We start from the raw sequence: 11,744 nt of genomic DNA, 5'->3' as shown, positions 1-11,744 counted from the left end.
TTTTAAATTAAAAATTAGAAAACCTCATAATGAATGATAATTATGTTATGTAATCAATGCTTTTTAATTATTTAAATTTGAAATATCAAAATAATTAAGGATTGTATTTAAAAAATTAAATTATATAATAATTTTATATTACTACTGTAACGGCCCTGCTCCAACCACTAAAAGAATTGTCTGCTTTGGCCATAAGCCTCACGATTTTGTCCTATAGGTGGAATGGAAAACTTCCCAAGAGGTTACCTATCCTAGGATTTCTCTCAAGCGAGCACGCTTAACCCTGGAGTTCTTCCAACTCTCCAGGCCATTCCATCAAAATGCACCTCTAGTGATTAGTTTCTCCCATTTCAATGTATGATTCGGTTCATTCCTGCCTCCCATTTTGTCAATGTCTCAAGCGAGGCCTCGCCTCCAGTAGCAGATTATTTCTCTTTGTCGCACGGGATGTTACAGGCCAATCAATTTCTGCCTGGTTCATCCCCGAACCATACATCTACTGGAGGGGTTCCAGCTCTGATACCATCTGTACCCTCCTCCCCCCCCCCCCCCAATCTCTCTCATCTCCTCCCCTCTCTTCTTCTTCTTCCTTTCCCCGGAGACCAGCCCATGACCTCCCTGGCTACTCCACACTCACCGACGACGTCAGGCAGTAGTAGCAGGCTACAGGGAGGAAGAGAGAGAGAGAGAGAGAGAAGAAAGGGAAGGAAGAGAGGATAGAGAGAGAGAGAAATTCAGGTCGTTTTTCAATCGATTCCGGCCACCAACGCCGGCGATCCAAGCTGCCATCAACTCCCCAAGAACCCAGCTCCATTTTTCAACCATCCATGCCCGGAATGATGAAGTTTCTGACGAGAAACGAAGAGAGAGAAAGAGGAGAGAGACAGTGATGGCAGTGGCTTTCCGGCCATTTTTCCGGTGATCCGACTGTCGGATCAAAAATCTGAGACCACTGATGGACTCAGGATGGCAAAATCTTTGAGATATGACTGGTCCCTCTCCAATTGGACATCGTTTGAAAAAGGCAATAATCAGATGGTCCATATTGCTTGGTGAGATTTTTGAACTTTTTCGATTCTCAAAATTTAAAAATAAATTTATGATAATCATTAAAAAAATTTGGACTTAATTTGGGTGCAATCGGATCGAGGATAGCTCACAGGCATCGAGACCATATTTTCAATCAGATCCGGCTGCCCGACGGCCCGTCTCAGAACGTAGTCAATATTATAGTCAATCCTAGTATTTTTAGACATTTTGGACTCGTTCCAGGTGTCAGATTTGGTATAGGTAAACCTGAACTCTATATTGCTCAATTTTTACCTTGTACTGGGTTAAATAAAATTTATAAAATATTCATGGATGATGAGAAAATTACGATTTCTTTTGCAATAGCCTTATAATATTTTTAAGGACTGCATGACAAAATTGTAGAATTTTTGGAGCTCGTTTGAGTGATTTTTGCAAAAAAAGTTAATTTTATGGATTAAAATGTAATTTTTAAGATTGTGAGTATTGACTGTTTTGGAGGGCTCGGGAGGGGCCATATGACGTTGATGAGATGTGATTGTGGAAATTGAGATATAAAAGTGTATTTTAAACTTTTTTACAGGTTGGGTAGGTCGTAGGTATATGAGAGACTCTGCCTGATTTTCTGCACGACTTAAGTTGTCTTTGGTCCTTTTTAAGCTTATATTGAGTCAATTATAATAAATAATTGTAATATATTGTCAGGTGAGTAGGGACAGCTTTCCTCCTCCGCCCAGCCACCACAGTAGCTGGCTCAAGTATTTTGAGTAGATATTTATTTTATTTATAATTTCAATATTATTATATTCTTAGTATGCTCATACATCACTTATATTTATATTTATGTTGTTAAACATTAGGCATGTCTTAATTTGCATTTATACTTGTTGGTACTTGTTTAGTTACTGTGTTTGATATTCTGGAGCTGTGTGTGTGAGTGCGTGTGTGTGTGGTATATGTGGATATGGGTAGGACAGGCATATCGGCTTGAGCTAGTCTCGCTTGGGGCCCGGTCCTTTTTGAGAAAGTCGGGGTAAGTACGATTTTGAGTTGATCTCGCTGACCTCCGCATATGGATTATAAAGCGAAAGCCCGACTCGAGTTGATCTCGCTGGCAGGCTTTGGATTAAGAGAGTTGAGTAGGGGCATCAGCTCCCCATATATGTATGGATATGACACGGGTGCGTGAGTACTCCAGATTATCTTTGATGTGAATTAATGCGATTTGTTTGACTTGTATGAAATGATGCATTTCATTCATACGGATGCATTAGAATTAGATAGTTATAGAAATTATAAGTAAAATAAATATTTACTCTTTGAGTCGAACACTCACTCCTATTCACCTTATTTTTACATGCTATAGGAGGAGACATTGTTTAAAATAACCTGCTTCTTTTCTCATAGGTTATCAATAATTACTTAATTGTATTTTTATTCTCTAAATTTATAATTTAGAACTCCGCATGTACTAGCAGTAGCATTAATCTTGTCAGGAACTATATGAATTTAAGTTTTTGTATTAATAAATAAAATTTTGTTATAATTTTTAAATTAGTTTGTAAATAATGTAACAGGGTTGAGCTGGGCTCCCCTAATTTGAGTTTTTGATGATTATTGAGTTAAGTTGGCCCGAAATAAAATTATAATAGTTTAATTTAAATTATTTTATATGCATGTTGGGCTTAAATTGTGGGTCTGGTCATGGGTTTGGGAACAGTAAGGCATACCACCGGCCTTGAGGGCTTTATGCCGGTTCAGGTCCTAGTGCCAGTCTGGCCTATAGGTTGGGTCGTGACAACTACTGTGTAAGAAATATAGAAAAAATTATCATCGATAAATTTAATTAAATATTACCACTTGGTATAGATGTGATAAATTCTTAGTTGTTCCTATCTCTAATTAAATTGAGCTTTATAGGCATTTGTAATTGTTAAATAATAATAATAATAATAATAATAATAATAATAATAATAATAAAGTATAATAATTAAATAATTTGTAACTTATATATATATAATTAAGGAATTAATAACTTCATCATAATTTAAAGAACTAAATAATTAATTAATAAAAAATGGAGAAAATTTAATGAAATTACTTGGCATCTATATATATATAATTTAAAATTTTTTCTAAATAATAAGACAAAAAAATAACATGATTAATATTAACTAAAGTAATAATTTAATCATTTATTAATTATACTATACAAAAATATCAAAAAAATAATGAAAATTGAATATTAATATAAATTTCTTATTTCCAATAGCTATGAAAATAAATTTTTATTTTATTTTTTCATAATTTATTATATATATAGCATTCAATATATAATTGATAACATGTTTTTATTAAATGCATACTAAAATAAGATAAATAAAATAAAATAACATTAAAGTAAATTAAAATTTATAAAATATATAAAAATAAGAGAGGACAAAATATATAAGTCCATGTAACTAGTTTTATAATATAATTTTAAATTATTTTATTAATTTTAAGATATTTAATTCTTAAATTTTTATAATTAAAAATTTAAAAATTATTAAATGAGAAATTTATAAAATTATTAAAATATATCTAATATTTTTAGTTAGCTATAAAAATTACGGTAATAATGATAATAGTAAAGATATTTAATGGTAATAGTAATGGTAATAATTACTTATATTAATTACTACAATTATTAAATATAATGATTTATATATGGTAAATGCAACGTGACAGCACTAATTTAGAATGCCATATGGTAATAGTAAGAAAAAATCTTATTGCTTTTATAATGCCATGTTGAAACGCCCTCACATTGGATACTCCTGTACAGTCTACTGTTCTGACGCCTGATGTCTGCACGGACAGTCGAGACGTCTGGAGCTATATCTGTGACATTTAGAAAAGTCATAGATAAAAATAAATAACGAGTATAAGAAGGAAAAGTATAAATAAGGAAAACAAAGCATAAAAATTTAAATGAGCAGGGGGTTATAGCGATGGGTGACCTCATCGGGAAGTGACTGCGATATTAGTCAAAACTCTAATTTCGTATGGAGCATTGTAACACCGCAGTCCTAGGAAAAATTGCGAAACTAGGGGAAATGTGAAAATCACAGAAAAAGGTTGAGAATTAGATCAAATAATTAGGTTAGGGTTCCGGAAGAAACACCGAATTATTTGCAAACCGGATCAAACCGACAAGGGGCAAATTGATCAATTCACCCCTAGAGGTGACTCCTAACCTAACTGTCTTATAAAATTGGAAAAATGAAAATTTCAGAATATAGAATTAAATTAAAGAAGTATGGAGAAAAAGAAAGGAAAAAAAAAGAAAATAAAAAAGATTATTACATCATGGTGACATCATCTACATGACCTCATAATTAATTTCCCTTTTTATTTACTAATTTGACCAAGTCAATATTAGAGATAAATATACAAAATAACAAATAAAAGAAATTAATTTGGGGTCTTCATCTTCATTCCTTGCTGCCACCACTCTCTCTCATGTCCCTCTCTCTAATTTTCCACTATGAATGCTTATTTGCAAGCTTTCTAAACCTTAAACTCCACCATAATTACCCTAATTTCTTTAGTTAAATCTTATGTTTGAGTGTTGAAAAGAAGATTGAAGAAGTAGAAGAAAGGAGAAAAGTGAAGAATTGGAGAATTGGAAATCAAAGTTTGAGGTTAGTGATTTAAATTGAAATTTTTAGTTAATACTTATATTTTTAGTTCAATTAACTTAGAAGTTAACCTAGATTAAAACAAAATCATCACGGGAGAACTAGTAGTGAATTTTGGCCAGCATCAAAGGGGATTGAAATTGCTTGAATTTGATGGAATTAAAGTGGTAGAGAAGTAGAATTAAGTGCGTAGATTAAGATTATGCACTTTAATTTCTTACTTACATGAATTATACAATTAGGGTTCTTGAGACCTTGAAATTAGGAGAAAAATTGGAGGAAATGGTCAATTGATGCAAATGACCCTAATTGAGGTTAGAAATGGTCAATTAGGACCATTTGTGGTGTGTTTGAATTAGTAGAAACTAAATGCAATTCAGATTAGTTAGGAGTCTCAATCTGGCAGTTTGACCTAGGTCCCTTTCAGGGGCTAAAACTGAAATTTTACCAACCCAGTTGGTGTGAGGCCAATTGAGAATGAAATTAGACGCATAAAGACACAATTTTCATTTAGAGACTATGCTCAGAAAATGACATTAAGATAGTGAATAATTAGGTTAAATCACCAAAACTGAAATTTTACCTATCCAATTGGTGTGAGGCCAACTGAGAATGAAATTAGACACATAAAGACACAATTTTCATTTAGAGACCATGCCCAGAAAATGACATTAAGATAGTGAACAATTAAATCAAATCCAAATTGGCACACTGCCATTGTACAAAAATGACCAAATGAACATGCCATAACTTGGTCTATATAGATTTAAATGACCTGATTTTTGAACCATTAGAAAGCTATGACATAGTACTACAACTTTCATGAAGAACACAAACCTAAATTCTGTCCATAACCAAGTCATTTTGCTACCCAAAGTTAGTTGTCCAAAACTACCAGAACCAAAAACCTGCCCAGAATTCTGGGTAGATACAAATTCGGCCAGCCTTAGGAAAATGGTCATAACTTGGGTTACAAAACTCCAAATGGAGTGATTCAAAAAGGGAATTAAAGATAAGATAATAAGAAACAACTTTTATGAAGAACACTTAGCCAAATTCTCACAGTAACCAGACCAATAGAACAGTATAAACAAGTAACCTAAAATTGAAATTTTGAGATTTAACCCTAATAGACTTTGAATTGAATTTGACAATCAATGCCAACAAAAACATGACTCAAAATATGGTATGTGAGTGCAATTAGAATTGATAAACCTATTTAGTAGGAAAAATTCAACATTTTGACTTGAATAGTGCAATGAGTAGTAACCCAAAATGCAAAATTCAAAGGATATAAATTTAAGCAAATTTAAGGCTAAAACTAAGTAGGCATGAAATAAATTAATGGATTTATTATGAGATATGATACTAAAACACTGTAAACTGTGTGTTTCAGTTGAAAAAGAGACTATAAATGGATCTTCAAAGAAAAACAGAAATATGGAGTAAACTAGTCAACAAAGAGGTTCGTGCACAACTAGTATTTTTATTGGTTATATTTCTTCAAATGTCTTTTAACTAAATGATTTTATTTCTTATTGTATTATGTTTATCAAATATTAAATTTATTTCAACAATTATTGAAATGTATTATGGTATGAATGAGTTTAGTTTTGGAAAATGAAATTAGTTATGATTTTATTTTGTCATGAATTGAATAAAGTTAGCATTAGAAAAATTTTGATTGAAATATACTTGACATGGGAAATGGATAAAATTTGTTTTGAACTGTGATGAACATAAAAATTATTGGATATTGGAATTGACATTGAATTGAATTGTTTTGTGATTTATGCTCACAAAAAGGACAAAGAGATTCATAATATTGTTTTATATCTCACTATAGATGCTTGACTATGTTATTATCCGTCTTTCTCATTTATTGAGGAGACAATGAAGTTAGTTTTGTTTTGTTTTGAATACCATAGTATGTGCACAGGCTTAGATTTTCTTCTTATTAGAGGTTAGATCTAAGTTTTTCGTTGGCCCTTTCAGAAGTTTCATTATTGTGGTGTGTACTGTGCACGATGATTCGACCTCCCTGACCATAGGGAGTTAGAATCCCGATTCGACCCCCCCAACTATAGGGAGTTAGAATCGCCCCGAAGATGACCCTTACGGATTAGTCTTGCATAGTTAGTGAGATAAAGAATGGGCTTTGAATAGTAAGAATTGTGATTTCAAATGGGATTTATGCATCATTGATTTTATTGAAATTAAGATTTGTTTCCATAAATTACTGGAATTACTTTAAATGTTCAGTTATGATTTGATAAATTGAAATTCTTGAGCAGATTTATTTTAACAAATGATTTATTTTATTGGCAACGAATATTTTGATTTTTGAAATTTTGATTGAATTTCAAGATTTCCAAATTCTTTGCTAAAATTTTGGTAAGGTATTGTATATTATGTTTTAAATTATGGTCGTGCACCACTGAGTTCACTACTCATGCTGTCGCAGGTGAAAGTAAAGATAGAGCAGCCAAGTGAGATTTCCTGTAGCTGCACCTTGAAGACTCATTGGGATTAGCTTCGGGTATATTAGAGGTATACCCTTGTACATTATTAGATTTTGATATATGCATGTAACTATATGTATGTAAATTGTTTGAGCAGTTGTACAAGAACTTTTGTAATATTTTTTTGGGTATGTAATTAAAATACAAATTATTGTAATATTCAAATTTATTTCTGAGTTTTGTAATCAATATAAATAATTAAATTTTTGTATTTTATAAATGAGAAATTATTCTTTTTTTTTTTGAAATAAGATGCTTCGAATTGTGGTTGATTTTGAGTTGAGCTTATTGTATGAGATTGTGTAATGAAATGGATTTGTATTGGAGTTATGGTTGAGTAAAAATATTGGAAGTGTGTTTCTTTTCAGGTTTTGAAGAACTGTTTTCTCAAAATACAGCCGGTACTCTGCCGAAATTTTTGTAAAAATTGCGGTAATTTTAAATATAAAAAAATTTGATTTGTAACTTAATGTCAATTAAAAGTTTTTAATATTTGTGAAAAAAATTTACCCACCAGCTTACAAATGAATAGAAATTGTTTTAAAATCCCTTGTAGTATATTTAATGGGTTACCGGTAGGCGAAGTACAGTAATTCGTTAGGTGTACTACGGGATCATGTTATGCCTTACAGAGGAGTAGGGTGTGACACATGTAATAGTATCAAAATTTAAAATGGTACGTGGCAGCAAGGGAAAACTTCAATGCTATATATATATATATATATATATATATATATATATATAGATTAGTATAATGTCAATACTATGCGTGGATAATTTATAATTTATATTTTTTAATTTAATTTATAATTATATTTTAAATATGATAAATTATTACTATTAAATTAATTTTTAATTAAAATTTATGTCTTATCTAATTAATTTGAATAAAATTTTACTTGTTATAATAATAAAATTTTAATTAATTTATAGTATAATTAATTAAAATATCTACTTAATTCTTTATATATAGAGAGAGAGAAAGAGAGAGCGTAGTTTCCATAATTATTTTGTATAAAATGTAATAAAATTACTTATTCAAAAAATGAAATTTATGAAATTTTTATATTTTATTTCATAATTTATGTAAATCGAGATTTATTTTGTATATATTATAAAAAATATATTAAATTAATGAGAAAATAATATTATTTTAAAAATTATATAAATATAATATTTTTTTGTTATTAATATAATAAAAATTATTAAATTGCTAATAATGAATTGAATTATTTAATTCTAATAATAATGAAAATATAAATTATTATTATTAATTAAAAATAATATTTTATTATATTATTTTTTTAAAATACTATATCTAAGTGTAAATTTTTTTATCACTCTGATATATATTTTGTAAAATAATTATTTAACGAAAATTGTTATCACCATACATAAACTTATAATATAAAATAAATAGATTTCATAAAAAATAAAATTTTAAAATATCATTATTTTCTATTAATATAATAAATATTAAAAATATATACTATTTTCAAAAGACAGATTTCAGAATTTTGATATCGTAACTTTAATTTTTTTTTAATCATATTTATTAGTAGTTAAATTTTTGATGCAATCATATTTGTAATTTATCTTTAAAATTTTATTTTTATATAAAAATATAGTTGAGAAATAATTTATACATAAAAATATAAATATTTAAATAAAATAAAAATATAAATAATTAAAATATTAGTGATAATTGCATTTGACATATAATTATAATGAAATAAAATATTCAAAAGTTTAAGAAATATTAAATGTGAAATTTATAAAAAATTTAATAATTAATTAAATATATTTAAATAAATAAATTTTAAAAATGATAACTAATAACTTTTTAAATAAATAATAAAAAAATAAAGCAAATTAAAAAAAAATTTAAGGGCATTTAGGTGAAATAAAATACTTCACGAAATGAGAGTATTTGATATGTATCAAATATTTTATATGATATATTATATATAAACAAATAAATAGAAACTATTTAAATAAAAAATTAATTTATAATTAAATATTATTTAATTAAAAAAGATAACAAAAAACATTTAAATTCAATTTTTATACCGTAAAATATTTTCTATTTTCATGACCGTTTTAATTAAATGACCATAAGTTTGCCATAATGATAATAATAATAAGTATTAAATAATTTTAAGAAAATGAAATAAAGAAATATTAAATTATTAATATAAAAAATAATACATATCAATTATAAATAAATCAAATCTCTATATTTTATTTTTATAACTTTTTATGTATATCACATTTATTGTCTTTTAAATTTTTTTAACAAAGATTTTATAATAAAAATAATAGAAAATATAATAATATAATAAAAATATTTATTAAAGATATGAACTGATTTAAAGTTAATTAAATTATATAATAGTGGATTATGAGATCACAAATTAATGGTCAAATTTCTTTAAACTAATGGCCATCTATGACTTATTATTATTATTATTATTATTATTATTATTATTATTATTATTATTTAAACTATTATTACTATTATAAAAGGTAACATGTAACAAATAATATTTTTATATAAATAAATTTATAAAAAAATAATAAAAATAATTTTTAAATATTACATTTAATAATAAAATGTATTAATTTTTAAAAATCAAATTTTAAAGAAAAAAATAATTTAAATCATAAATATTAATATAGTATTATAAATAATAACGATAATTAAAAAATAAATAAAAAATTAAATAATAATTAATACTTATAAAATAATATATATAATTTTTAAATATTATATTTAATTACAAAAGGTTTTAATTATTTAAAAATTAAATTTTAAAGTAAATAATAATTTAAATTATAAATGTTAAGGTAATATTATAAATGATAATAATAATTAAAAGATAAATAAAAAAATAAATAATAATTAGTATAAATGAGAATATTTATGAAAAGTGATGCGTGGTAGGTTTTTTAAGAAGAGTACCTTGTGTTATTTGTAGGAAGGGAGTGGGAATATTTGCTTTTCCAAAAGTGTCCTTCAAACTTAAAGTTAATTATAATTATATTTTTGTTATTTAAATTAATTTTAATATTTACATAAATTTAAAATGCTTAGTTCTACTTATATTTAACTTTAATTAAATATAAATTTTATATGAAATAATTAATTAAAATAAGAAATTAATAATAAAAAATAGAATTAATCTATATCTATAATATATAATTTATGTTATATGTATTAATGTATAAAGAGGCATTGGTTTTGTAAAAAATACCCTAAACCCAAAAATTTTAATACTACTCAAATTTTAAATGTAATAAAAATATCCTATTACCAATAAAATTATAAATTTTGAAATATATATATATATATATATATATATATATATATATATATATATATATATAATGTTTTTAAAATTAGATTTTGATATATAAATAGAATTGTAAATATTAAATAGTCTTTTATATAGGATTATGATTATATTTTTTTTCCTATGATTACAATCGATTTTTAGATATATATAATTTGAGAAGAAAAATAATTATTAAAGTTTTAGTAACTTTTTTTTATTTTTAGCATCGAATTAGATGATTTAATAAGGATGCTAACTAATTAATATTTTTTTATTGGATTGAAAATATTATTAACTGTCCTAATCATAATAAAATTGTTTCCTTTCATATTTATGCAATTATAATTAAATGCATATGAATTATCATATAATAAATGAAATTTACACATTAAAAATAATTATATATGATAATTAATTGCTTTAATTTACTGGTTTTTATTCATCATACTTGTAATTAGCCTTAACAATAAAAAAAAATTGTCTATTAGAAATTAAGAGGTGTTTGATATTATTTTTTAAAATTATAAGAATAAAAATTAAAATGAAAAATAAAAAATAAAATTAATACTAGAAAAAAATATGTTGATGTTTACCTACGGTTTTATTTATTTATTTTTTTATGAAATGATAATAGTTTTGATATTAAAACTAAAAAATATATTTGAATAATTTTTTTTCAAATTATATGATTTTATTTGTAAAATAAAATAATAACTCCATGTAATATGGTATGGAACTATAGTTCAATTTTATTTACGATTATCAAATAAAATATATAAAAATTAAAAAATATAAATTAATTTTAATTAAGAATAAAGTATACTAAAAATTAGTATGTTATGACAATATTATATTATGTATAAAAAATCAGTAAAAAGTTAGCCGCAAACACTTTTCATTATTTATATTATATATAAATACACCGCTAAAAATAATATTTTTAACGATATATATATATATATATATCGCTATTAATATAGCTTAATGACAACAAATTTGTTACTAACAATTTCTAGCAGAAAAGAATAAAAATAAAAAAAATTAAGTATTGGTGATTGAAGAAAAAAGAACTAATTCTTAAATTTTATTGATCTTGTAAAATTATCATAACAAATTTTTAATAATGAAAAATTAGATCTTATTTATAGGATTAAGAATCTCATTCACATTAAGAT

This window comes from Hevea brasiliensis, chromosome 14 (assembly GCF_030052815.1).
Source record: "Hevea brasiliensis isolate MT/VB/25A 57/8 chromosome 14, ASM3005281v1, whole genome shotgun sequence".
Lineage (NCBI taxonomy): Eukaryota > Viridiplantae > Streptophyta > Magnoliopsida > Malpighiales > Euphorbiaceae > Hevea > Hevea brasiliensis.
This window is presented reverse-complemented; position numbering follows the sequence as displayed.